The 24,997-nt window shown below is 45.4% G+C and overlaps 2 long non-coding RNA genes across 2 annotated transcripts in view; both read left to right on the top strand.

Annotated features, from left to right (window-relative positions):
* Window positions 1-7,064: 7,064 nt before the first annotated feature.
* LOC111273761 (uncharacterized) lies at window positions 7,065-12,453 on the top strand. The gene is made up of 2 exons (XR_002688022.2): window positions 7,065-11,288; window positions 12,032-12,453. It is a non-coding gene; the product is annotated as an uncharacterized LOC111273761 (long non-coding RNA).
* Window positions 12,454-14,522: 2,069 nt separating this feature from the next.
* The window catches only part of LOC147753795 (uncharacterized), a 62,527-nt gene continuing 52,052 nt past the window's right edge, over window positions 14,523-24,997 (top strand). Inside the window, exon 1 of the long non-coding RNA XR_015316070.1 lies at window positions 14,523-23,305. This is a non-coding gene — a long non-coding RNA (uncharacterized LOC147753795). The remainder of the gene's footprint in view (window positions 23,306-24,997) is intronic.

The raw sequence follows: 24,997 nt of genomic DNA, 5'->3' as shown, positions 1-24,997 counted from the left end.
AATGGAAAAACTAATTTTCCAAACGAATATTGTTCGCTCATGTTTCACACGACATGGATTAAAGCGCCGTATGATCACAGTAACCTCGAAACTATTTAACTACGACATATCTGATGTTGAAATCCTTCACAAAAAATCATCATACGAAGCTCAATGGATATCGATGTTAATGGCTGAGAGTACAAAGTAAACCTCGGCGCTATTATCTGCAGCTACTTGATCTGCTCTTTCTAGTAATTCCATGAAGTTTAGAAGTTCCATGAAGAAACTCAGAAGTCGTTCAAACGTGAGTATAATAGATTCCTAATGCTTTTTTGTTTAAGGAGGACTTACAGGCCACATGCCTCAATCCGCCCGACATATCGTGAGTTCAAAACTACTATATTACCAGTGCTGTTAGTGCAAGTAATTGGCACTTTCTCGGAAATCTGCGGAAATTATTCTAGGAGTCTGCCCTCACAAGTGCTGGGCAAGTTTCGGACGTCAACAGGATACTAAAACCGCAATATTATGACAATCTGACACAGCACCTGGAAAATCAAACTAGCTCCGGACTCGCGGTCTTACAGTCTATTGATATCTTCTTCGTAAAAACATATCGTACCAAATTAATACAAAACTATGCAGTATGAAAAACGTTCATTACAAATGATTTAGATGCAACAAATGGAAGTGCTTTCGTGCAGTTGTTTGAGTTAAGAATGGCTGTGAGAACTGTTTATTGCCGGATGAAATAATTGATTTTTTTTTCAATTATTCTGTTTTCCTAGGTATAAGTCGCCCTTGTACCACAGGATGCTTACGTAAAAGCGATTTTTTTATACGCTATATGTTGGCCGAAACTTCTGTCGTTAAATTAATCGAGTCCTGGGCATCTAGGATGAGAACTTTAACTACCAAACCCTAGCTTTGCGTATAAATGTAACGCAGATCAGCAAACACGGTCCTAAATGTTCCAATTTTTTTTCGGGTGCGATCATTCGGATGTTCAGAAAACTTAATTAGAGGCCCTGTTATATAATAAGTGGTTTTATGAGGTATCGTTTGTTTAAACTGGAATTTTATCACTGACCGAAGTTTAATTAATATTCTCCTAAAGAATAACGTCTCAATGGGTACCACGGACCTAATCGCTCCTAACAGGTACGGGAAACCTAAAACGCACAGACCTGATACAGGCAAGAGGCAACGTGCACATTGATAATAGTGCGGCGATCGCCAGAAATGCTTCGATCGCATAGTAGTGTGGTCAAAAATTAGGCTTATCCAGAGTAGTTGAAGGCATGTGCTGAGTTTCAAGAGCACGTAGTAAAAGTCTAGTCTAAAAGAAGACAAGGATACACCATACTTCCAGAGAGAAGCCAGGAAAAATAAACAAGCATCTTCAAATTTCCACGTAGACCTTTTTTGCAAATACTCTTTAATATGTTCACCCGATCAGCTAAAAAGGGCCCTTTCTTGTACTGGAGAGTTAACTATGATTGCTTAGTCTGGGCTGTCTTACCCCTTGCCGGGAGCTATAGCCCACGAGGTATCCACTACTACAGTTGACACGCTTCGCAAACATTTATTTCGCTACAAAATTAAAATATAACGCAAAGCACCCTTATCTGAACGAGCCAGAAGTACCTTGTTTAACCTCGGTTGTCAACATACATATTTAAACCCAACATGCACGAGCAAATAGGATAAACTTTATATATGGCGCATACTGAGCAGATCCTAATCAATGTCAGGTCAATTAGAAAACTGCAGGATAAAAAACCCTGCAGAGTAAAAAAGACTATACGTGACGAAGTGCTTGTTATTTGTTAGTAGTAACAGTTTTTACATTTCATTCTTCAATGTAGCCTAGTGGCGTGAGGGTTCATCACTATTTTATGGTTACTAATATGACGTCGTGGATATTTTACGTTTCCAAGAGCAAATAGTCATTTACAGACCAGTATTAGTTCAACTAACTTAAATGAAATGCATTAATGACGAAACACAATGCGATGAATCTCCTGCGGACATATTAAACCCAAGCAATTTGAATGCAGTGAATGGAGTATGTAACTACTGAAGTCGAAAAATTGCTGTAATAGTTATATACGACTTCCACAAAAAGACGAAGCGAAGAGTCATATGTAGACTAACGTGTCTACATATGACTCTTCGCTTTATCAGGACTATACGATGAATGTTACCCGTCCTTGTGGAGAAGTGCTATCACTTCGAACAATTTTAAGTGTTTGGTAGTATTCAAGTTTTTGTTAAGAAAAGATAAACAATTTTCGCAATTACTACGATTTAGCTTCTGTATCCTGTTTGTGACTTTTCTGAACATATAAACTGAAATTACACCAAAGTTTAAAGTATGTTATTCTCTTATTGTACTATGGCAAAGTTGCGTTTTAGAAAAAAAAAAAACAGAAGCATCGCCGGGAAGGGTCCCCGTAAAAGAAGTACAGAGAAGTGGGCTTGTAGTTTATGCCAACGAAAATCAAATTTACTGGCAAATCGTATCGCCTTATCCTTTCGCATTTCCAAACGGTGTATAATAGCGTCTTTTCCAAACGCCCCAAAAAAGTTCAGGTGGCACTCAGATCTTTTCGAAGACGTATCGAGCCTGTGTATATTAGACGAGTGTATTAATCATAACACCTCAAAAAAGAATCTCGAAGACTTCCGCTGCTCTTGCAAGGAAGCTGTCTTTTTAGTTACTCAAAGTTTCTGTGGTGAAGTATAGCTAAAAATATTCTTTTGTACAACTCTAGACCCGAACTTTTTTCGCATGACTGCCGCACTAAGAAGCGGTACTCCCCCGTACCATCAGCTCTTTACCTGCTGAGTATGCAAAGAAGAAATTGACGGGGACTTATTGTGCCCTTAGGACTACATCAACAGCTCAGGAACGCAATTGAAAGTTTTCATCAACAGCTGCTGCGTTATATCTCTGCAGAGCGCAGTTTAATCTGATCAAGAGATGAAAAACACGAAAATACGGTGATTTAAGGGACTGATGTAAGGGATATTATTTCGTGCCGACTGGCCTAGAATCAGTAGGCCCTCTTAATTAGAAAAAGGCCCGTTGATTATTATTATTATTACTATCGAATAAGGATCTTTGATCGGTGCGATATCAAAATAATTTGGTAAGAGTAATAATAAAAGAATAGACTAATAATAAAAGAGTAAATAAAAGAGTAACAAAAGTAGTGTAGTATTTTTACCGATTTTTGATGGCATATTCGTAACGATTCACAACGATTCAACGTTGTGCATGTTGTAAACAAATTTACCTGTAGTCTGTAACTTTCTTAATTTTTTCGAATAATAACGACACAACTAGTTGTTTATTTCATATGCATAGGCTTTCATAAACGCATTAAAGTACGCATAATTTTTCCGAAGCTATTCAAGTGTATATATACGAACTATTTATACATGTGATATTTGCTCTTTATAAAAGACACTTTTTAAAAAGTTTTTTAAAGTCTGCCATCATGGCCATTAAACCTAACCAGTGTTTTACAATGAGCTATCGAAACGACCTATTTGCACTATAGTACAGTTTAATAAGCCACATAATTATAGTAAAACACTTTGGATAATGTTTCCAAAGGCTCAGAGAGGAAAAATGGCAACTAGTCAACAAAGCAACTAATCAAGCGAAAAATGCGAACGCATTAACTTAACCAGACTAAAGCAATTAATATCGTAATAACTTTATTTGCCATCCATTATCCCCTGATCGTTAAATAGAGTTGACAGACGTAAATTTTCGAAATAATAATCAGATACGATAATCGATCGAATCAACATGAACGCTGGGAAAACGCGTAGTTGAAGGCAATCGACACTTAGATCGAAAAAATGCGTCATTAGTGACGTGCGCATAAAGCAGACTCCAACGGATATCTGCGGGCCATTCGTAGTGGTCAAGACGCGCAACGCCACTAGCACTGCTTTGGACGATGGTCACATGACCACGCGGACAGTCAACGCCCAACCAACTACGGATAGGAAGGTGGGAACTCGTTCTCGAGAATAAAAACTGAATTTTCATTAAGCTGTTCATTGTTTAGCCACATTCTTAACGAAGGCCCACAATGATTCTTCTAAAATGCCACGTGATCAGACAATGGGTCATGAAAGGAGTGCGTTAATTCATAATTTTTGTTATTAACTTGTGCTGGTAGACCAGTTTTCAGGGGAAAACACTGGGTCTTATTTTTCTCCGATAGAGGGATAACGATAAATTTACCACGTTGAGTGTCTTGCTGACGTACCATAATAGCACAAAGACCCTTCGAAAAGCACAGGTTGTTCGAAAGAGAAATGCTTTGTGCATGAGTAAAATCATAAGCAATTGGATTTGAAGAAACAAAAGCCGTTCTCAGCAAAAATGGGACAGCTTCTTCACCAACACTGGAATTCAAGATCACTCGTTGTGAACGCTGTAGTCACTAAACGGCAGCAATAACGCATACGTTTCATACGACACTTACACGAAAGACAAACTTCTACTGATTTATGAAGAACTAGTCTTAAAATACCACCAAGATTTAATAAATTTCTCAAAACTTCGCCTAAACCGACAATAATAGAAAACAAAACTCATCCAATCCTCTTTAATGAACTGTAAGAACATTTTACGCATATAGGTGTATTACACCAGGAAATACTGTAAATAATGATGACTCATTGTAGAAACTCATCAGGGAAACCCGCCCGCCCTCACTAACAAAATACCAACTTCCCTCACTAGTCGCGATTACATCAGTCGACTACATCCAATACTCTGCAGTGGCTGCAACCCAACGTTTTTATATCCATTTGAGATAATATCCGTGCGGTTTATTGTATCCAGGGCGCGTTTACCAACTATAAACCGTACTGACGACAAGGTACGGCACTATTATCGTTACTGATGTATCCGTTGGATTTCGTCGATATGGCCAACACCAGTTACCACCCTTCAGACTTTACTCCTTTTTAACAAACATACGCATGATCTCTTCGTTGTGTTTATAATCCATTTTTTACGTTTCGATATTTTTGTTTGCATAATCCGATAGACTGCTACTACCGCTGCCGCAACTGCATATTGTATCCGATTGACTGAGTAACGCTCACCTGAGTGGCATTCATTATGGAAAGCCTCAGCCAGAATAATTCTTCAATCAAGCCGTGGTTAAAAAGTATTTCGTACTAACTAACTACTGGACGAGCAGCAGTTTTGATAATAGCAAAATTGTTGTTCATTGCGTTTTTGCTTCCGCAGACGCTGGAAGTGAGGTCACACTTCCTTCTCTGGTACGTACAAGACTGACCGACGCTCATCTAGCTGACTCAATGATTCGTTGGTTAATCAGCTCATTCAAAGCTGCTCCGTTGGCTACTCAAGGCGTCAAGCAGAGAGCGTCAACTAAATGCTCCGCTACCAGCCGACTCGACGCCATACGCTCAAACGCATCGAATGAAGCGAGCCAGCTAGCGAACAAACCGTCAACGAGGGCGTTGTCGCCTAGTGCCTTACAGCCGCATCTGCAACTGCCGTCAAACATCGAGCAGCACGATGAACAAGCTGCAGCGAACCGCTCGACTACCATTCCACCAACTCGTATGGTGCAACGGAGCGTTAGCTAGAGCGTCGGGACGCCTCCCAGTTCAGTTCAGCTCGCATCACCTCCAGGTTACACTGGCGTCATGGCTACACGACTATCTATGATGGTGGACAAAAGCATTAGCCTGTCGCAGCCGCTACCGGCCGCCATTTTGTCTTGCGCCATATTGGCTGTTGCCAGCAGCGCCAAAAATGAGGCCTCTACCATTTCCACCAAACGACAGCAGTTTGCAATGGTGGCGATGATAGCGGCACTACCACCACCGCCCCAGCGACGCGTTATCTACTGCTGCCACCGATAGTGGCTGCCACCCCGACTAACGCTTGCCTCTCTGCTCAGGAGGTGATTCTGCTACCACTAGCCACAAAGCGGGCTAAGTTGATCAGCGTCCATCGAGGCCCTTTCAGCTTAACTGCTACTACTGCCATCACCGCTGTTAATGCTAGTTGCAGCTAGCACACATCGCCTATCGCCACCGTGACGAACAATCGCTAGCAGCACACGGTGGTGGCGCTAGCATCGTGTTGATCGTGGCTGTTCGCCGCTCGTTCTTCACTCTTGTAGCGTTGTTCGGTTGGGAAAGATGGCGGCTGGTCTATTGAGGGGGGGTGGATGACGCTAGAGGACAAGGAGATAGCTGTGGACGAGAAGATCCTACAAACGAGTTCAGCTTCACCATGGCCGTCTACGCACAAACGTGTCGGACTGCGAGAAAACTCGTTTGATTACCGGCTGTTTATCTCCGTCCGCGTGAACCTGGTGCTGCTACTGCTACCGCTGCTGTATGAGTTCGTGTACTGTGCGCCTGTAAGCAGGGCGACTCCAACGTGGCAGGAGCAGCGGCGGCGGCGGCGGCATCATCGTCGTCGTCGTCGTCGTTGTCGAGTCTTTTAGGTTCGGCCTCTCACTCTTTCTCTCGCGCGCTCTTTCTACCTTGTGCGAGGAGAATCTTTGTGTATTTGCGAGTATAGCCGAAGCATGGTAGCGCTGCTGATTCCGCGTTGGTGCTCTGCGCGACCTGCGCGCCGCCAGCAATAGTCCCACCACGCCAGCAGCAGCAGCAGCAGCTTTTTGCTCAACCCTCTCCACGATAGCACGACAGCAGGAGCAACGAACAGTGGTAGCTGCCGTCACCGCTGCCGCCGGTCGGGAGGCCGCCTCACCGGCAGCTAATACTCCACAGTATAAGCACGAAAGCCTATGGGCATGGCTGGTTGCACGGTTGTTAGTTGGTTCGTATGGTCTATGAGTACGTGGTATGAGCGCCACAGCAGCTGCTGCCTCTCTGCCGCTAACAATTTTTCTTCTCGTCGTTCTTCTCTATCTTCTGGCCGTGGCCGCCGCCGCCGCCGCTGCGCCACTAGTGCGAGCCCCTCTCCGCATGACCCTCGCCCGGAGGCGTGGCTTGGCTGCGAGATTCCCGCGAGAATCGGCGAGATTCGCTGATGTGTGACGCCCGTGGCCGCACGAAATAGGCGGCGGCTGCCAAGACGAAGTTGGAAAGCAGCGCCTTGATTCTGAATATGTGTGTGTGTGTGTATAGCTGGAGTGTGTAGTTGTGAGTGTGTATCTCCGTGTGTGTGTGTGTCGTCCTGGAGTGTGGGGGAACTGTGTATTGGCTGCCGCTGCTCCTGTCTAACAGCGCTCGCTCGTAGCGAGCTGGTCTTGCTCGCTCAATCGACCGGCGCCGCTGCTGTTGCTGGCTCACTCCCTCCCTGCCTCTTTCAAGACATCTATCTCTCTATGTGCATTGAATAGTGGTGGTGGTGCTGCTGCTACCAGCTAGCGGTCAACCTCTCGCTATTGGTTGCTGCTGCTGGCGCCGTGCGTGCGTGTGTTGTGTGTGTGCGGCAGCTGGTCGCGGTCGTGGCAGCGGTGCTGCTGTACATCCACAACGACCGAACGCCGACCATCACTACAACTATATATTACTACTACTTTTATTATAACTAGCAGCGGCAAGAGCGCCGGTCTGGCCGGAGAGACAGACCGACCGACAACGGCGACTGATCAACGCTGGCAGCAGCAGCAGCAGCAGCAGCAGAAGCCTGCTGCTACTTCTAGCATCGTCGAATTGAGAGAGCCAGTCGACTGAGTAAGCTGCTAGCAAAGCAAGCAAGCACGCAGGCAGGCAGGCAAACCAGTTTGTTGTACAGTCCGTGTCTGCCTGTATAACAGCGGCAGCAGCAGCCGCAGCAGGACTGACCCCCTCTGCCTGGCTCTGTGTCCGTGTACGCCTGTGCTGTTACTAGTAGCGGTCGAATAAGCAACCGGCTGCCGCCAGGTAAGCAAAAAGCAAGCGGGGCAGCAGGCAACAGCAGCAGCAGCAAGCGGCCTACCTACCTACTGCCGACCAAGCAAACGAGCGACGAGTTGTTGTTTGTCGAATAGCGGCAGGCAAAGCGACTACAGTGGCGGCAGAAGAAGCAGCAGCATTAACAGCAGCAGCAGCATCAACAACAGCAGCAGCAGCAGCAAAAGTAACAGCAACAGCAGCAACTCACTCCATCGTAGTTTATCCCTGAGCATTGTTCGTTTTCGTTGGTGTATTTGTGTGTATGTGAGCTCTGAGAGCTGTGAGTGTACTGGCCTAGAGCTGTGCCTTTCCGCCGTGTGCACTCTGTACTGCTGCTGCTGTATGTGTGTATGCTGTGTTTGTGTAGCGGTGCAGGACAACACGAAAACAAAACGAATACAACGGTAGAGGCAAGCGGCGATGATGATACACGCAATACGATGGTGGTGGCGTTTTGCCTCCATATCGTCCATGTAGTACTGCGGCCTGCTGCCTAGCGCTGGACGAAGCAATACCAGTGAAAATATCGCTAGTCCTTCCAGATTCAGTGAGAAAGAATCGTGCCACAACCGCGGCCAAGTGTGTGTCAAACCCGTTGATAGAAAGTCAGATCAGTTCGTGCTGGTGAAGCAGAGTCGTCACAGGCGCTCAACTCAGCAGCAGCAGCAGCAACTCGTCAGCGACGGAAACGGCCTGCCGCTACTGCTGCCTCAAGATATGCAACTATAGGCCGAATCCAGCCAGGCCACACCGCTGGCAATTGACGAGTCAACAACTGCCTTGATTGAAACGAAAGCAATTATTTAAAATAGACCGAGCGACCAGCAGAACACAGTGGGATTGCTAATAAATACCCAGTCGGAGAGAGCTAGGACAACGGTTGGAGCGGACCAAACAAGGCAAAGCAGGGCAAGGCAATGTAAAACAAGGCGGACGATCACGACACACCGCCTCGACCTGACCAAGTAAGCTGTCGGTGAATGTGTGTTTGTTAACGTCACTCTGTGTTCCTCTATGCATCAGTGATTCTCTCTCAACAACAAAACACACCGACAACAGGCTGCTCGCCATACACAGCATTCAATATGCGTACAGCGCGTCGTGTAGCAGCTTGAATCTGAATCTACCGCAAGCACCAAGCAAACGAACTAGATAGCCGTGAAGCCCCCAGTGAGTGAGTCGCCCCGCTCCCATTTTGTACAGGCCCCAAACGAAGACGCGGCTAGAGCAAACGACAACAATAGTAGCTTGGAGCACATTACTGACCGGCACTAAAATCGATCGTTGATTTTTTCAGTGATCTCCGTCGTCTTGCTGGTATTGCACTCTGTCGTATTTCTTTTACCGAAGACGACAAACTCCTGAGAGAATTGCTGGCTCGCCATCTCCGCTGCTATTTCTGCTAGTGGTTTACAAAATAAAAAGCAGCCCTGCCTGGGTCCTCATAAAATTCTGCTCTACAAGAACTTGAGTAGAAGCAGTAGAAAATCACAGACAAAATCTACCAGCCAGTCAACTGCCGGGCAGCTTAATTAGCAGGCGTTGTAGCAGTTTGTTCACTACCGGAAAATTCGCCCGTGACAACAAAAAAACGTCGACAAGGAAGAAAAATCTACGGTCAGTTGGCAACGTTGATTTGATTGGGGAATCATCAAATTGGAGTTATCTTACAGTAACAACACAACGTTGGATACAGAGTTGGTGCAGTGATACTGTGCAAACGGAAGAAGAGGAGCTAAGCTGAGATTGAGTAGAAAATTTGCAAATTCCGCGAGGTAGGCGATTTCGTTTCGCCCCCCCATCCCCTTCCCCGCCCCTGCCCCTGCCCCTCCACCCTCGCCCCTCTGCGTAGGATACACCCCAACATCTAACGAGAGATCATCATACACACCCAGGATATTGTAGTGCTGTGCAAGTGGACGCAAGTTTGCGACCACTCTTTTTTTCTATATCTCTTCTATTATCTACAACGTATCCTCCCTTTCGTCCAAGTCCGGGCTGCCATCTCTACGTCCTTCATCTATTCAAAGGATATACATCTTGATGAGATCTATTGTTGATTGATATAATTCGGTTATTGTGTGCGTTGCGTTATCGTATTGTGTGCGTCGTTATATAGTGCGTCTGTTCATTTGGTGGGTGGGAGCGCCAATTAGTTCTCAACAGTGTAGCGTGTTGTGCTCAATCCTATCATCGTACGAGTCGTAGCGAGTATATCGCAGGATCATTGGATCTTCAGTCACAAGAATTGTGTATTTTTACCTACGCTGGATCACTTAATAATTATTGTACCAATATATGCTACCATCGCATAATAGTCGAGTACGCCCCGGCTAGAACAACTGGCTTTTATCATCTGTTGCCAGTCAAATAGATCACCACCACTACTACAGCTACTGCTATTGGATTCCCTTGGATTTCATACTTGTGCAGCATTTGAATGTCGACGGGCCGAGGAAAGTGATTTTACCGTGCGTGGAAAATTATATCTTAAAAAGAAGAAAAATTATTGTGAGTGTGCATATGTGCTCTTTTAACAACAACACCAGCAGCAACCAATCGAAAGGAAGTGTTTAATGTGCTAAAAGCTTAAGGAAGGCTTTATTGTGCAGTGCAAAAGATATCTAAAAAATAATAGGAAAAGTATGTGAGAAAGAAAAGGAGATAGATAGAACGACTAGTTTATAGCGATCCTGATCGCCGGGTTCGACTTTCCTTTTTGGCGAACAATGGAAAGACTTTAGACGGAAAAGTGACTGTTAAGCCAGCGAGCTCAGAGTGCCCCTACTGAGTCTCGAGTGAAATAGTTGTAATGGCAGCTCGTGCCGACAGTGAGCAATAGGCCAACTTAAGGTCTGAGATCACTACGGAGAAATATCTAAAGGACACAAAATAAACATACAGTGCAAAACTCAACTGGAAAGCTAGATCATCCTGCCGTGTGGGAGGAACCACTAAACCAGGAGGCTATACGCGGACCCATAGGTTGCCGTTGGTCATCTCATGTCAGCGGGCTATAGACCCGTCCAAGCTGGTGAGATGGAGCGCCGATTTTCGGCATTCATGCCGAAATCGGCCTAGACGCCCTCAGCGGCACCGCCTTCCGCGGCCAAAGCCTGGCCAGGAGGCTTAGTGCGCCGGGCCGACGAGATCTAACCAGGCAGGTATCGCCGAGCTGTGAAGTTGGAGCAGCAGGCCGCGAAGCCTGCGCCGCTCGGTTGAAGTCACGGCGGAAGCCATGAACGCCGAACATGCTTGAACGCATCGGAGGGCGTCTTGCTCTGTCCACTTCTGACCATGGTTAGGGAGACCAGGCACCTTTGGGTCGGAAACCTTCCCGACAACCTACGCGAGGAGCGGATACGGGACCACTTCAAACGGTATGCAACTATCCAAAAACAAACAAACAAACAAACAAACAAAAAATCGAAAAAGAACAAAAATAATCTTAAAGCACCCTTTTAAAAACCATATCCAAAGTCGGCCGTGCGTACCACGAATGACCAGGCTTTGGAGTTAATCAGTCAGCCTACTTCAGCTGGTGCATGGCCGAACGCTGAAAGGCGATCGGTTTCGCTCATCTCGCCATGGTTAGCTTCTGTGGTTTGCTCTACCTCTTCAAGCATCCCTCAAGCTCGTAGAAACAAATGCAAAAATTAGAGGTGTATTACTAATCCTGTATTTTCATTTATCGCCCTAGTAGCGTCGTATTCTGGAAATTAGTTAGGCGGAATGAAGACGGCTGAAAGATTCGAAATCCAATTCACTCCAATCCCTTTAGCTTTTTTTGTGTTGTTCCTCCTAATTCAGCTCTCAAATGCAGCTTCCTTCCACACTGTTTTCCCCACAACCCTTGAATTCACTGGTTGTTCGAACTGTTGTTTTTGTTAGCATTGTTTCTTTAACGTATTGCTCATGGGTGCAGCAAGGATTGCTTTCCTCCTAGAGAAAAAGTCGTTATGAGAAAAACACCCAGAAGCGGCCTCTTGTTGTTGTTGTCGTTGTACCATCATCATAATTTGAATGTCTATATGCGCCCTCGGGGTATGGACCCCATCTCTGAAAAGAGCTATTTATAGTCAGTCACCGTAGTGCCGACAAGTGTCGAATGAACCTTTCACAGGATTACAGACGCTAAGTACCGGATGGATTTCATATGATAACTACGACGAACGACGGCTGGAAGTATAGTGGAGATCTTGAGTCTCTGAAGGGCGCTTGTTGCCCCATAGTGCACCATTAACGGCTACGACCACTGGATATATCCCCCAAAAATCGCCCCGCCACGATAAACAGCTTCCTGCGAAGCGGTTGGTGAGCTGCCAAATTATCAATGGTTCGATATAGCAGTGGATTATAACGCGGACATAATGACAACAACGGCAATCAACAGCAACGGCATTAGTAGAAGCAGTCGCAACAACAATAAGAACAACAAGAGCAGAAAACCCGTGTATTCCTCTCATTTTGGCTTTTTGTGTGAAAGTGTGTTTGTTGGAATGGTCAGAATAAAGTAAGCCGCATTTCATGGCCTTTGGTGATTCACTACCTGTTTTTCTTTCATATATAGCACCATGAGCTTCAATAAATTGAATAATACAGGCATCGTATCGTATCTAGGTCTTCCTTGTCAAACCGCCATGAAGAAATCGGGTTATTGAGCAGAATTTCTCATTAACAGGCGGACCTCGAGCCACCAAAGTGAATAAAAAAAAAAGGGCAAACAGTTAAGATTCGACAAGGTCCTGGCTGGTCCTGTGAGAAACAAGACGTGCTTTTTCATTTGCGCAAATCGCTCCAAATAGCAATCTCTTGTTCTTGGTGTTGTTGTTATCCTTCAATGGAGTTATTGCTAAATCTTGTTGTTGTCGCCGTCGTCATCGTGGTGAAGAGCCTGTGGGTTGATAGCAGTTGGCGTTGTCGTTGATGCGATCGTAGAAATATATGTTTCTGATTGCTGAGATGTTCACGATTACGATGACAATGTTATTTTGCCGCTGCTCGTCGTATTCGTCGTCGCGGGTGGATTTATGTGGTTGTCGTTGTTATTGTTATTAATGTTGCTTGCGGTCGGCGCCTACGGTCGTCGATCAGGTGATCATGGAAATAGACGTCAGACACCTGGTTTACCTTTTGAATACAGTTGCCTTCACTCGATTCAACGAGAAGTTGTTCCGACCGTTGACAGCAACTCATAGTTGTGATACGGGTAGGGAAAAATATTCGCTCACACATTTAGCTACAGTGACGCCATCGCTCGCCGTGCAGTGTGCATCTTCTATTGCCCTGTACTCGTCTCGGTGTCGGAGGATCCGACGCTTTTCCGTCGCCTTATGCAACTTTCGGATACAACGACCCAAAACCCATAAAACGGAAACACCATGGTGGAACTCCATGACTTTGGATATATCCTTCAGAGATAAGAACTCTATCGCAAGTCCCATCTCCGGTAAGTGCAGCATCTCTTTTATTATTATTATGTATAGAATCATATCAGACACTATAGTATCATATTATTAATAGAAAAATTTCGTAGGCCCTACCTATTTCCTATAGTCTAGCTAGAATGTAAACGCAGTAGTTCGTAAAACAAATCTATTGAAAATGCATGCCTATTGAAAGTGCATTTCGTTTCGATCGAATCTACTACGAAGTGGTCATTTAACCAATATTAATCTGACCTACTTAAGTTACCTAGCGAATGCCTGTTAGTTTGTTTGATTGAAACATGGTATTCCCTACTGGTCTTTTAGCGATAGTGTGATTTTTTGTGGCCTGCGCTAATGTAGTATCATTGATGCGTTTAGATTCGAGTCATCAGAAGATATGATATTAATTTGAGCTTTTAGATAGAATCTGAGTAGTATGTTTTAGCCAACATTCTTTCATTCGAATTTACCGCTCATAGCTATGGTGTTTCACGTATGTCTACGAAACTGTTTTCGGGACTCCGAACACGGCTTACGGAGCGCAGTTAATCGCTCTATGGCCACATAAGTTCTATCCAATCTTGACATCCAGATTGCTGTTTGACGAGTCAAGCGACGTACGGTTCTGAGCCACGTGATGGGATAAGCTTCTTTATTTTAGAGTACAAATAAAAACTGTATTTCGTCTCCAGCTAACGACATTCGATTCTTCTTCATTCAATAGACAAATCTCTAACAAATTGTGCTGCTTTTGTCTAACCAAAAGTTAACATGGTTGCGGCCAAGTATGACGCGCCTAGGGGCAGACGTCAAATCCCAGTATAATCAAGTTGATGCAAGATGACAGGAGTTCCTCCATGATGATACTGCCACAAATGTTCGGTGCAAAACGAAACCTTGTTGTGCAGGTCGCTCGTGACCGTGTTATCTCCTAATGAAGTTCTACATTATTCAGTAACTACAATATTTTTTCTCTTCAGCTGCTTACCACTGTGTGTCCCTTAGAAGTTTATTAATGTGCCTGTGAGCTTATAGAGCGTAGTATCTATTCATATTGGAGATCCATTGATATAGAGTCGTCTATTCATGCGATCTATGGGTTGCATGAAAAGCTCGCGGACACATATTACTATGCGTAATGTTCACTAACATTATCTGGGTTTCCAGCTGAAACAGATGGTGGGTGTAAAAATACGGTTGGCTATGTAGTGCATTTGCAATGCCCTGTTCGTAAACGAACTGACCGCCTCAGTGCTTATTGCTATCACCGGGTTCAGGGTACCCGGCCGACGGCGGCGTAACGACAGGGTCTGACAGAGCAGTAGACATTATCCTCGTCATACGATGTCATGGCAACGTCGGTAAACAGGCCGCGCTTGGGAAAGGTGGTATCATCGCCAGTGAAGGCCGAGGTCATTAGAGATCTATTTGGCATAACAAAACTGCCTCCGCGGCAAGAACCGTCACCGCCGCTGTTAAACGAGTTCTGCATGAGCTCAAATAATCGCCACACTGAACGAAGCGTTGTTTGTTCGACTCACTCAGATCGCTCGTAGGGGGACGCGGCTACTAGGGGAGCTTCCAGTTCAGCGTCGTCCCACGAGCTCCTGTTGAAGCACGTTGCATGGCCTCCAATTCTTACAGCGTCTGCTGAATCGTGGTCTAATATATTGGAATGGTTATAATTGTTATGGAACATCTACCACACAATTAACATAAGACTATGAGCTATTTTGATACAATAGCTGTGAAAGAGGCTCAGTGTCACTCGGGCGTGCAACTGTCGATGCAAACAATAATTATTTTACAAGTACGATAACACTAGTAATAATTATTATATTACTATTACCGTTAGTATGTTTATGGATGCTACCATGGCCTAAAGGTTTAATATTAAAGGGTTCAAATACTATTATCAATCAATATATCTTGGATCAAGCGAAACTGCCTGCCGAATGAAACAGCTTTTTACAAAATTACAGTAAACACGAATTACATTGCATATGCGATGCACGTATCCTGACCAAACCGTAAGTTTAGTGAGAGAGTCTCACCGCTTGGCGAGAAATCCCACTTCTAGATAATATCCCGGAGCTCCAGCAACAGTTTCGTCCAATACTCGACAAGTAGTATACTTAGCAATGGCAGACACAACGCTGTTAGTTGTCCTGCATGCGCACCTGCATCATAGGGGAACTTTAATTCAACTGAAATCTGCAACCTGGCACGATGACTAGGTAAGGTTGCTTTCTGTATTTATCGACGCAGGCAGAGTTAGTACGGTAGCGACAGTCATATAGGTGGGTGATGTTTTTCCTTACTGATATTTTCATGGCTGTCGTCTCTTGTGAAATTAGACAACCGTCTCTGAGATTTGTCGATCTGTGAGACCTGTTGACTCCACCTAGCTTAAGTCTTACAAAATCGGATACCGCTTGTTTTCTGTATTTATTCGATTTTATCGAGCTTCATGTGATGGCTACACCGTCACTAGTTTGATCTACTACCGCCATTGGATCTGCGTGACTTAGTGTTATTGCCTCTCGCGTGGGTTTTGTGAGACAAAAGGGGGAATAGTATTCTTCCTAATACGGCTCGTTATTTAACCTAATTTTTTTGAACTATCTCAGTAGTTGTCATTTTTTTCTATTTCTGTTGTCGCTGCTGCTGCTTCTGCTATTTGTTGCATTGCTTTTCCAATATCCCTGTCCTGCCACGCCAACAACAGATATCATATATATGATATATTGCCTTTGTCTATACATACAGTAAACTAGTTGAAGTTCTACATATATGGATGAATACTAGGACAAATGCATTCACGAGGGCCTGTCGTGTCGCCACTGTTGCTGTCGTAACTGCTAAAACACGGCGGCCTGTGGTACTCCTGCCGCTGTTCTTCCCATAGTCCTCTCACTTGATTCTTTCCTTTTATTGTTGCTGTTGTGACGATGGTGGCCCAGAAAAGGCCGCCAGTTGCGGCCAGAGAGAAGGAGGCCGGCGCTGGTGATACGGCGGTGGTCCTTCTGCTGCCATTGCTGCTCTCGCCTGGCAGCGTCACAGGGCTGGGCTGGCGAATCACGATGACCCGCTAGTGGAGCAGCGGAACTGACTATAAGGCGGCAGCTATAAGACATTTCTTACTCTTGCTTCGTAGGCGATTCGTTTGTTTCAATATTGTCGTCATCGTCCAGCCGAGCTGTTGCCGCTATAACCGCCGCGCCTGCTTGTCTCTACTGTAACGGTGACTATGGAAAAGGCGACGGCTGGCGGGTTCTGTTCTCAGCCTGCGTGCCGCTACCATTGCTGCTGATTCGGCCGTCCCAGTGTACATGCCTACGTACGTACATACGTTGTCGGCGGCCAGCGACTCCAATTATTCCTGCCGCACCAGCGGCACCCGCAGCGGCATGATCCGCATCGTCAGCATGCGGTTCTGTCTTTGTGTAGGTACTACCTAGTAAAACGCTAGAGTGTTGTATGTATAATTGTTATTACTAGTATTGTATTAGCTGCGCACAACAACAGAGCAAAGTAAGAGTGCTGTTCTCGTTGCTGTTGCTTTATGTTGTTTTGCCATGAAGTCCTTTTGACGCCGTGGAAGGCGCCGACATTAACATCATGATAATTATTGTCGTTGTTATGGTTCCTTTCTGCAGCGCTGTTTCCCGTTTCTGTGCTGTCTGCGTTATCGTATACTGCATAATACGTGGCGCCGTTGACTGGCGGGCGTCACTGCCGGCGGTTCGCGGAGCCACGGTCCTGTCAGTCTGAGACATAGGAGTCCTGCCGATCGACGGCGAACAACCAGGAGACACCCAGCAGCATCCGATCAACAGCAGGTTTGCCCGTCGCGACAGACAAATCTGCCGCAGTGCTGCTGTTGTTGCTGTGTAAATTGTGCATTTTTCTTCGTTTTCGTCATGCTCGTTCTGTTGTGATAGTTACTGCTGTTGCGGCGGACCGTGTCGTCAGTTGGTGCTGTGTCGGCAACGTGCGTTCGCTAACATCAGCCATCACCAAGGTGACGCGTCATCCAGCCATGCAATGAAAAGCACAGCAATACTCAGTATTGATGATGGTAGAATTAGTGCTGGTAGTAGTCCAGTAGCGGCACAGCAGAAATAACAGCCACCATTGGCTGCAACAGCCGAACGATTTAGTTGCATTCGGCGGACAGGCAGCATGTGGACGTAGAGAAAACAACCAGAGACAAATCTGTGGCCTTTGCGTCGTTTGTCCATCGCCTACTGTGTTGGTTTATTCAACCGCTTGCTCAACGGCCCTTCGCCGTCCGACTGACTGTATGATTGGCTCGCCGTGTCGTTCTCATGGGGAACGCCGACCGCAAAAACTCTTTTGGCAGTTCTGGCGTTGGGCTAGTTTCCACAACAAACTTTGTCAGCTCTTTGGCCGAATTTCCATGGAAGAATTACTGATTTTTGTTACTGTTGTTTGTTGTTATTGAAGCATTAGCTGTTGCTGCAGCCAGAAGCGAGTCAGTAACTGTTGAGTATTTCTGCTGCTGCTGCTGCTGCTGCTGTAAATGGCAGCATCGTAACCGTCTCAGTAGATCGAGTACGACTTGTCGTCGCAGCAACAAATAATGATACCGACAGCCAACAGTAACAACAGCAGTCAAACAAACCAGCCAGCTAGAACTTATTCGGTTACTGCTTCAAACTGTTTCTTTGCGTCGCTGATTAACTGTGAGTATGTCTCTATACAACAACGCGACTATGGAGCGAAAAGCCCAGAGCGACTATAATTCAACGAGCGATTCAGTCAGAATGACCGCTCGCTGGCTTCCCTACGTTTCGTCTTTGTTGTTGTGCCTTTGCGAGGCTGTTTTGTGGCAATTGCCGTCGCAGCGATCACCGCTGGCGCTGTTTGGGCCGTTTGGTTGTTACGTTCTCCCTGCATTCGTTATCCACTATATGTCCGCTACTGGCCAACGTTGTTGCTGTGGATTGGCTGTGCTGCGTCTTGATTGCCGTATTGGTCTGCCAGCTTGTTTTGGCGTCAAGTCATCTTACCGCATCACATCGCCACCGTTTCGTTGCGGTCCTGTTGTCGTTGTCGTTGACGTCCATCGTTAGCCGATCGTTACGCATCCGCTCCGTCGCGTCCCAGCTACGCTGTTGGCGTCGCCAGCGCCGATTGCCATTGCTTTTGCAGTCTGTATAGAGAGAAGTTTCTGGAGACGCTATTGTTGTTGTTGCTAAAGCTGGTTTAGTTTGTGTCGCTGCTGCTCGACTGCTTTTATGTTGCTTTTCTATGCTGATGGTGTGTTGTTGCCTTTTCGTGCAGTGACGGCCTGGCGACGCGGCAGCCACGACGTTGCCGTCACTCCGCCGCTTTCCGTCAGTCCACCAGCCGCCCGTGCGTTGGTCGTCCGCTCACTTACTCGCTGGCTCGCGTCGCGTCGAAGAATACGGCTAACGACAGCAGCAGACGGCCAGCGGCGACGGCAACAGAGCGCCAAAAGAGTGCAGTACTAGCAGCAGTCGTTGTGATGGCTGTAGTATTAGACGTAGTCGTAGTAATAGTGAGAAAAAGAAGAGACACATACAGGCATGCATACACACAGGCACACAAATACAGACATAGAAATATATAAAAGAGGAGAATAACAAGATGTCAAAGAAAGAGAGAAAAACACGAAGTACTAGCGCAAAACGCAAGCACCCAGCCAGTCAGCAAGCTGGTCCCAGAAGAAGTGGGTTGGTGGACGGTCGTCGGCGATACGATGGCTTTGGTTATCGTTGCCGATTGGGCTGGTTCTTGCTGTTACACACACGCACAGGTACGCCGAACCATGGCTTGCAGTGCTGAGCGCACGACGCTCATACGACACTCGGCTGCCTTCACGTTCTTCCAGACCCTTTTCTCGGCCATCTTTGACTTTCTGCTACTCCTTCCTTTTCTACGCTCACGGATTTCCGCTGAGCAGAAACCAGCTACAATTGAGCGACCTGTGAGCACCGAGTTTAGCTTAGCCTAGCTTAGCTGCGCCTATCATAGTGACTGGAGATGGAGTAACCTGTAACACTATAGTCTGACGGGTCGTGGGAAATTTCGAACTTAGCTGAAAAAAAAACCATGGCAGCTTCTGAGACAAATTTACATGCGTCGATATCTCAGACTGGATCTTGGTTTCTGTTTAAAACGCTTTTATTAGAACTGCTACGGAAGTTGTAGCAATGACTTAAATCTTAAGGTATTCTTCTACTTCAGACACTAAGTAACAGCACTGGAGGTGTAAATCCAATACAAGACGAAAAACACCTATTCATGTATCAAAAGTATACCTCCATCTGTCTTCCGTACATATAAAAAATGCCGATATTATTAAAAATGCCGAGGAGAAAGTATCCTGCAGACTTATGGGAATAAGATACAATGAGAATGGTCACGTAACTTAACATAGAGATTTATTATGCAGACTTTTATTGCGTACTCGTATCGTATAAAGTAGCTTTTCCACTAACAGTGAATTCGTAGGTGTTAAAGGGGCTTCGTTGTGGATGTGTCTTTTGGTTGTTCAATGACAAAAATGTTGACTGGTAACAAAATCATTTCTGACTTTATCAGAATTCGTGAAGTTTTGGCACGGGCTAGATCGGCAAATAAACTTCAACGCTCAGCAAGCACCTTCTTTTGAGCCGGTTTTCCTCGTGTGCTCAGTCGTGCATTATTATTATTTGTATGTAGTATTGGTAGTATACGGCAACTACAGCCGTGAGAAACCTACTTCGTTTGCCAATCATTATAAATATTTCTCAGTAGCTGCAGCAGCACCTTCGCTCTTTTCTTAAATAGTCGGTTTTACTTCGATTGTTTAAATTCGGGGTAGTTTGTCCAAGCGCCATCCCGGCGCACCTGCTTGGTGCTACTTCAACGCTAAAAAAACACTTCTCACAGAGCTCTCTTGCAGACAAACCACATCGTGATTTTCGTCTCTAAACTTCTAAAAAGACACGCTGAAACGCAACGCCTCATTGGATGAACGGACCTCAAAACAAATGAGACCAACCTCTTTTTGTTTTGAATGCGATCTGCAGTCTGGTTTCATTAGATAGTCCCGTACAATATTCCTATAACCTGCCGTTGACTTCTACTCGAATTGGCCAATTGACAGCTTCTTCTTCTGTATTGTCTACGAGTTACGCAAGCCATTGCTGGCTTTAGCAGTAATCTCAGCCCGGTATATTCACAATTCTCGCGACCATGTTTCCCTCGCCACCACGAGATAGGTTACTGGATTTTTGTCCTTTGCGCGCTTAGTCGCCTTCTCTAATTTTGCCTCTGCATGACTGATCATCTCGTATAAGTAACGTAGTGACGTCCTCCACTGCTGCCCGACTGTCTATTTGCCAACCTATGCGTCCCCCTAACCGCCTGTGTCTTAGATTATGGTAGCGTTGATAACGCGCAGTCGTTAACGTGTACTGCTGTTGTTTCTGATACGTTGATCATATTATTGCTGACGGCCTTGTAGTACCTTCTCTGTCTATCGCAATCATGTGTACGTTTATCCGTTCGTGCTACTTTTGATAGTAATCGATAGTAAAGAAGCAACTGAGCTCTTTAGGCAAGCGTTACCGCACAAGCAGCTAAATGTTCGATGGGATTTCTGCAGTTTCTTGTGACTTGAACGTTCATCTTCCTCGATTGATTATTGGCCCAAATTGGTGAGAATTGGCCGGATAAAAATGGTATGGAGGTCGAACGGTTAGTCGGTGGGACTTATCTGCCGTCGGGAAGCTTAAGTACAAAGTTCGATTGAAAAATCAATGGTGCGTTTCTTAACCCGTAAGCGTTAGCTGTTCCAGTTAGTGGTACGGCGGAGGCGACGATAGCGGCAAAGGGTTTTGTAGTTGCTGACGCTAAGTGTATGGCTGAGATACAAAGCGAATTCGGTGTCGGTGTGAAGTGGAGAAAAGAAGATTGCGAGAAGACGATTAAACCATAGAAAAACTAGAAGCCTTGGGAAAATTCGAGAACCTAAAGGAAACACGCTTGAGCAATTGTTGATATGAATCGTTGGTATATATTTCTGACTTACTAAAACCTATATGGAGTTGTGGAGATTCGTCTAGCGCCTCGTACCCGTTGTACAAGATGTAGACCATCATTTCAAAATAGTGATTGCATGTTTGTTTCTAATAAATAGATACTTTTGCCTGCATTTCATATCTCTTATCCTTGTATCAGAGTCATCCAGTGGCTTTGTCGCTGTGGCTATCGCTATCTGTTTCTAAATTTGTCTTCAGAGTATTTGCCCTATGTTTCCTTCCGCTGTCAGCCGCGTCATGGCCGACGACGACCATTATCATCATTATTCGTCGAGTTTTTTTGGGGTGCTCAATGTCGTTGTTGCCTTTGATAACCGAGTTGATGCTCTACTACTGCCCCTACATCTTTAGGCAGTACTAGTGACGCTATACTTCGACCCGTATGGTGGGCTGTGCTGATTCTGCGTCCAGTGTACGACTTGCGCGGTGGCTGCTTTTAGGTGCCGATCAAAAGGTGTTGAATCGTACCGGTCATCCGTGTTGCGCAGGCCAGGCAGCAGTTTGTTCGTAAGCAAACAAAAACCGACGTGGCCAGAGCGGCCAGCATCAGCATGAACGCGACAGTAAACAACAACACACATCACATAAATGGCAGTAGCGTCGTCATTACCTGTAACATCGGCAACGACGACGCTGACGACCCTTTCCCTTGCGGCGCGGCCAGCGGGTGGATAGGCAAGAGTTGACTAATAATACCTCGAACCTTACACGCAAGCATGCCATTGCTGCTGCTACCACCGCCGCCGCCGCCGCCGCCGCCGCCGCTGGTGCTGGCACCTTCGCTGCTACCACGTCTTGCTGACTGCATGATGGCCTCGGCCATCTGGCGGGAAAACGCAGAGCCGCGGACAACTTTCGACCAGTGGCTGACACACGCGATTAAAAACGACGCGCACTTTGATGCTTTGTCTCTGCATGTTTCTCTCCTCTTTGCTTCACATCGACATTTATGCACCTATACTGAAGCAACAGCACAAGAAACGCAGAAAAAAGAGAAAGCGTACTCGGAATACATTCGATTACAGTGCAGGGGACTGTTGCCGAAACTGTAACAGCGACAGAGGGAAGGCTGCCTAGGCCTTTATCAGAAGGGAGTATGCATCAACCTGTTGTGGACCGGTTAGATGGCGCCATGGCAGTAAGCTAATGAACAACTAGAGAAACGTCGAAGCGCTACGCACGACCTGTGAACAATTTCAGCCATCGACCCTCTTCCATCTTTTTTCTCGGCTGCCCTTCAGTGGCGAATGGCCATCGGTTTTATGTAGAGGCTACTAAAAGAGAAAAATAGTGTTTCTTGATACTGCTGCCTACCGGACGACCGCAGAGTGAAACCGCCAGCCAAGCAGCTCTTGCATGCTAAAAGTTGCCTATGAATGAAAGGTGCAGTAGAATCTACTTTCAACAACAGGAGCAACAAAAGTTGCTGCGATTACTACTGCTGTTGTTGTCTTCGTCGCTGTTATTGTTGTAGCTGGTTGCAGGCCAAGGCAGCAAGCCTTCATTCCGAGAAAAGGATGTTATTGTCTCCAGCAACATCAAAAGCCTAAAGTGGCCCCAAAAGCAGTAGAAACCTTCTGTTCGTTGGCTAATAGCTTGTTAGCTTGGCTGATGATTATTCGCAAGAGGGCTCTCGTTCATTTGATATCGGCAAGCAGGACTCATCGAGGTGGAATCATGGCGGTTGAGTATAACGTCGACGCTCGGCTTGAGATGGCTGGAATTGCGTTTCGCTGCCAGCTGACTGCCATTCATCGATGGTCGTTGCTCGATGCTAATTTCAGAGATTGATTTTTGCATGAAAAATGTACCGTAGAAAGTTCCAGAAATACGATAATGTACGTCTACTAAAAATAACCGCCAACAGCCTGCACAGCAGCGACACAAAAGGTTAGAGTTTTCATACAGCTTATATAAAGATCTTTTAATACTGAGTGGGCTGTTTCTTTTTTCTAGGTGCTTTTTTGTATGGCTTGCCTGCGTGAGCGATTCGCCATCTTAACGCTGCACGTAGCCATCGCAAATCCAGTCAAAAAAAGTTAGTCGGAATGTATTCATATGCAGTTACAGGTTATTGTAGAAAAAGGTGGCTTTGCTGATGATTCCTGAAAACTAAGAATATCGTGAGATCGAGTCGATAGCTATAGTATTTAAAGTCGCTGGCGGATACCTGCTGTTCTATATATAAAAAAAAGAAAAGAGATCAGGACAAGATTGCGTCATGTTGCACACGACTAATATTGATTTCATAATATGGCTACCGGAGTTCTTACGCGCCCCGGTGTTCAGTATAGATAACGGGGACGAAGGAAAAGTATCTAAAGCCACGGCGGACGACGACAGTCTTTGTTGCGGATGATTTCCTCTATCTCAAGGATATTAAGTTGTGGCAGTCATGTCTCCTTCGATGTACTTGCTGGTTCTGTAAAAACCTGATATATGATAGCACCTCTTCTTCCTCCAAGGGTCGAATCTCTGTTACCGACCCTAGAGAAGCCGCTTGATTCAATATGTTTTTCTGATGCCATTACCATCTGGTCAGTTTTATAGGCCGATAGGACATAATCGAATGGTCTCTGTTACTCAACCCGTCAATGGTGAATACCAAAAGCAAGACCCAAATAGAAATGCCATGATGCGATAACTATGTACTGAAAGACTGCTTATTTTAACAGCTTCTACATGCTCTCTCCGAAATTTTCATTGGTGTGCGGTAGTGTTTGAAAATGTACATTTTTTTTTTGCATTTAAAGTGGAAACTGTTGTGGATGTCTTCGACGGCCATTCATGACGTGCAATTCATTTCGTCACTATAACGTTGTTATGATTGCAAAAAATTGGTAACTTAATAAGTAGGTCAGGTCCTAAGCGGAAGCAGTAGCTTTATGTAGCATCAGCTCAAACAGAGGCGGACTCGCGCGTCTATACGATTCTGGTGGAGATGGTGATTACATTATTCTTACTATAAGTCTATACGTTTGACCGTAAATGTCTTCATCGTGAATAATTGATTTATGCTGTAAAGGAGTAAGCGGTTCTTCGTTGCGGTATTTCCTTCGTCTTAACCAGCCCAGCATGACCCAGCGATTTAGCTACTGTAACTGTTTATAGGACAGATGGGTTTTCGCATTGATACCGCAAGTGGTTGATCCATTCTATACCGAATTTAAACAAATTTATGTATCAGCGAGGAGATGTGTTGTCTAACTCTGTCTCCTCGCCTATTTTAGGCAAATCACCTAGTGATTTATTTAGCTACAATGCCTTTAGTTTTGCTTATGAGGAGCACGTTGGATCTGAGTTGCTTCTTTTAACGCATCGGCTTGAGTTTCTATGTGTGAACTCTGTTTACTGATGAATTCTTTGAAGTTCCCCGTGTCAATTGTCTGCCGGCAATCATACTAGAGTATAGTAGGGACCCTGGAAGGCCGGGAACAGCAAAAAATTATAGGTTGTGCCGCCGATTATTATTATATCTTACACGTAAGGTCTGAAGGTCTCTGCAAAAATATGCCTAATTACCTGGCAAAACTCTCTGAAAACGGCGCAGATACGAACATTAGAAGAATTTCTATCATCGTC

This window comes from Varroa jacobsoni, unplaced genomic scaffold (assembly GCF_002532875.2).
Source record: "Varroa jacobsoni isolate VJ856 unplaced genomic scaffold, vjacob_1.0 scaffold_224, whole genome shotgun sequence".
NCBI classification, from domain to species: Eukaryota; Metazoa; Arthropoda; class Arachnida; order Mesostigmata; family Varroidae; genus Varroa; species Varroa jacobsoni.
The sequence above is the reverse complement of the archived record's forward strand: the minus strand, read 5'-3'. Positions and strand labels throughout refer to the sequence as shown.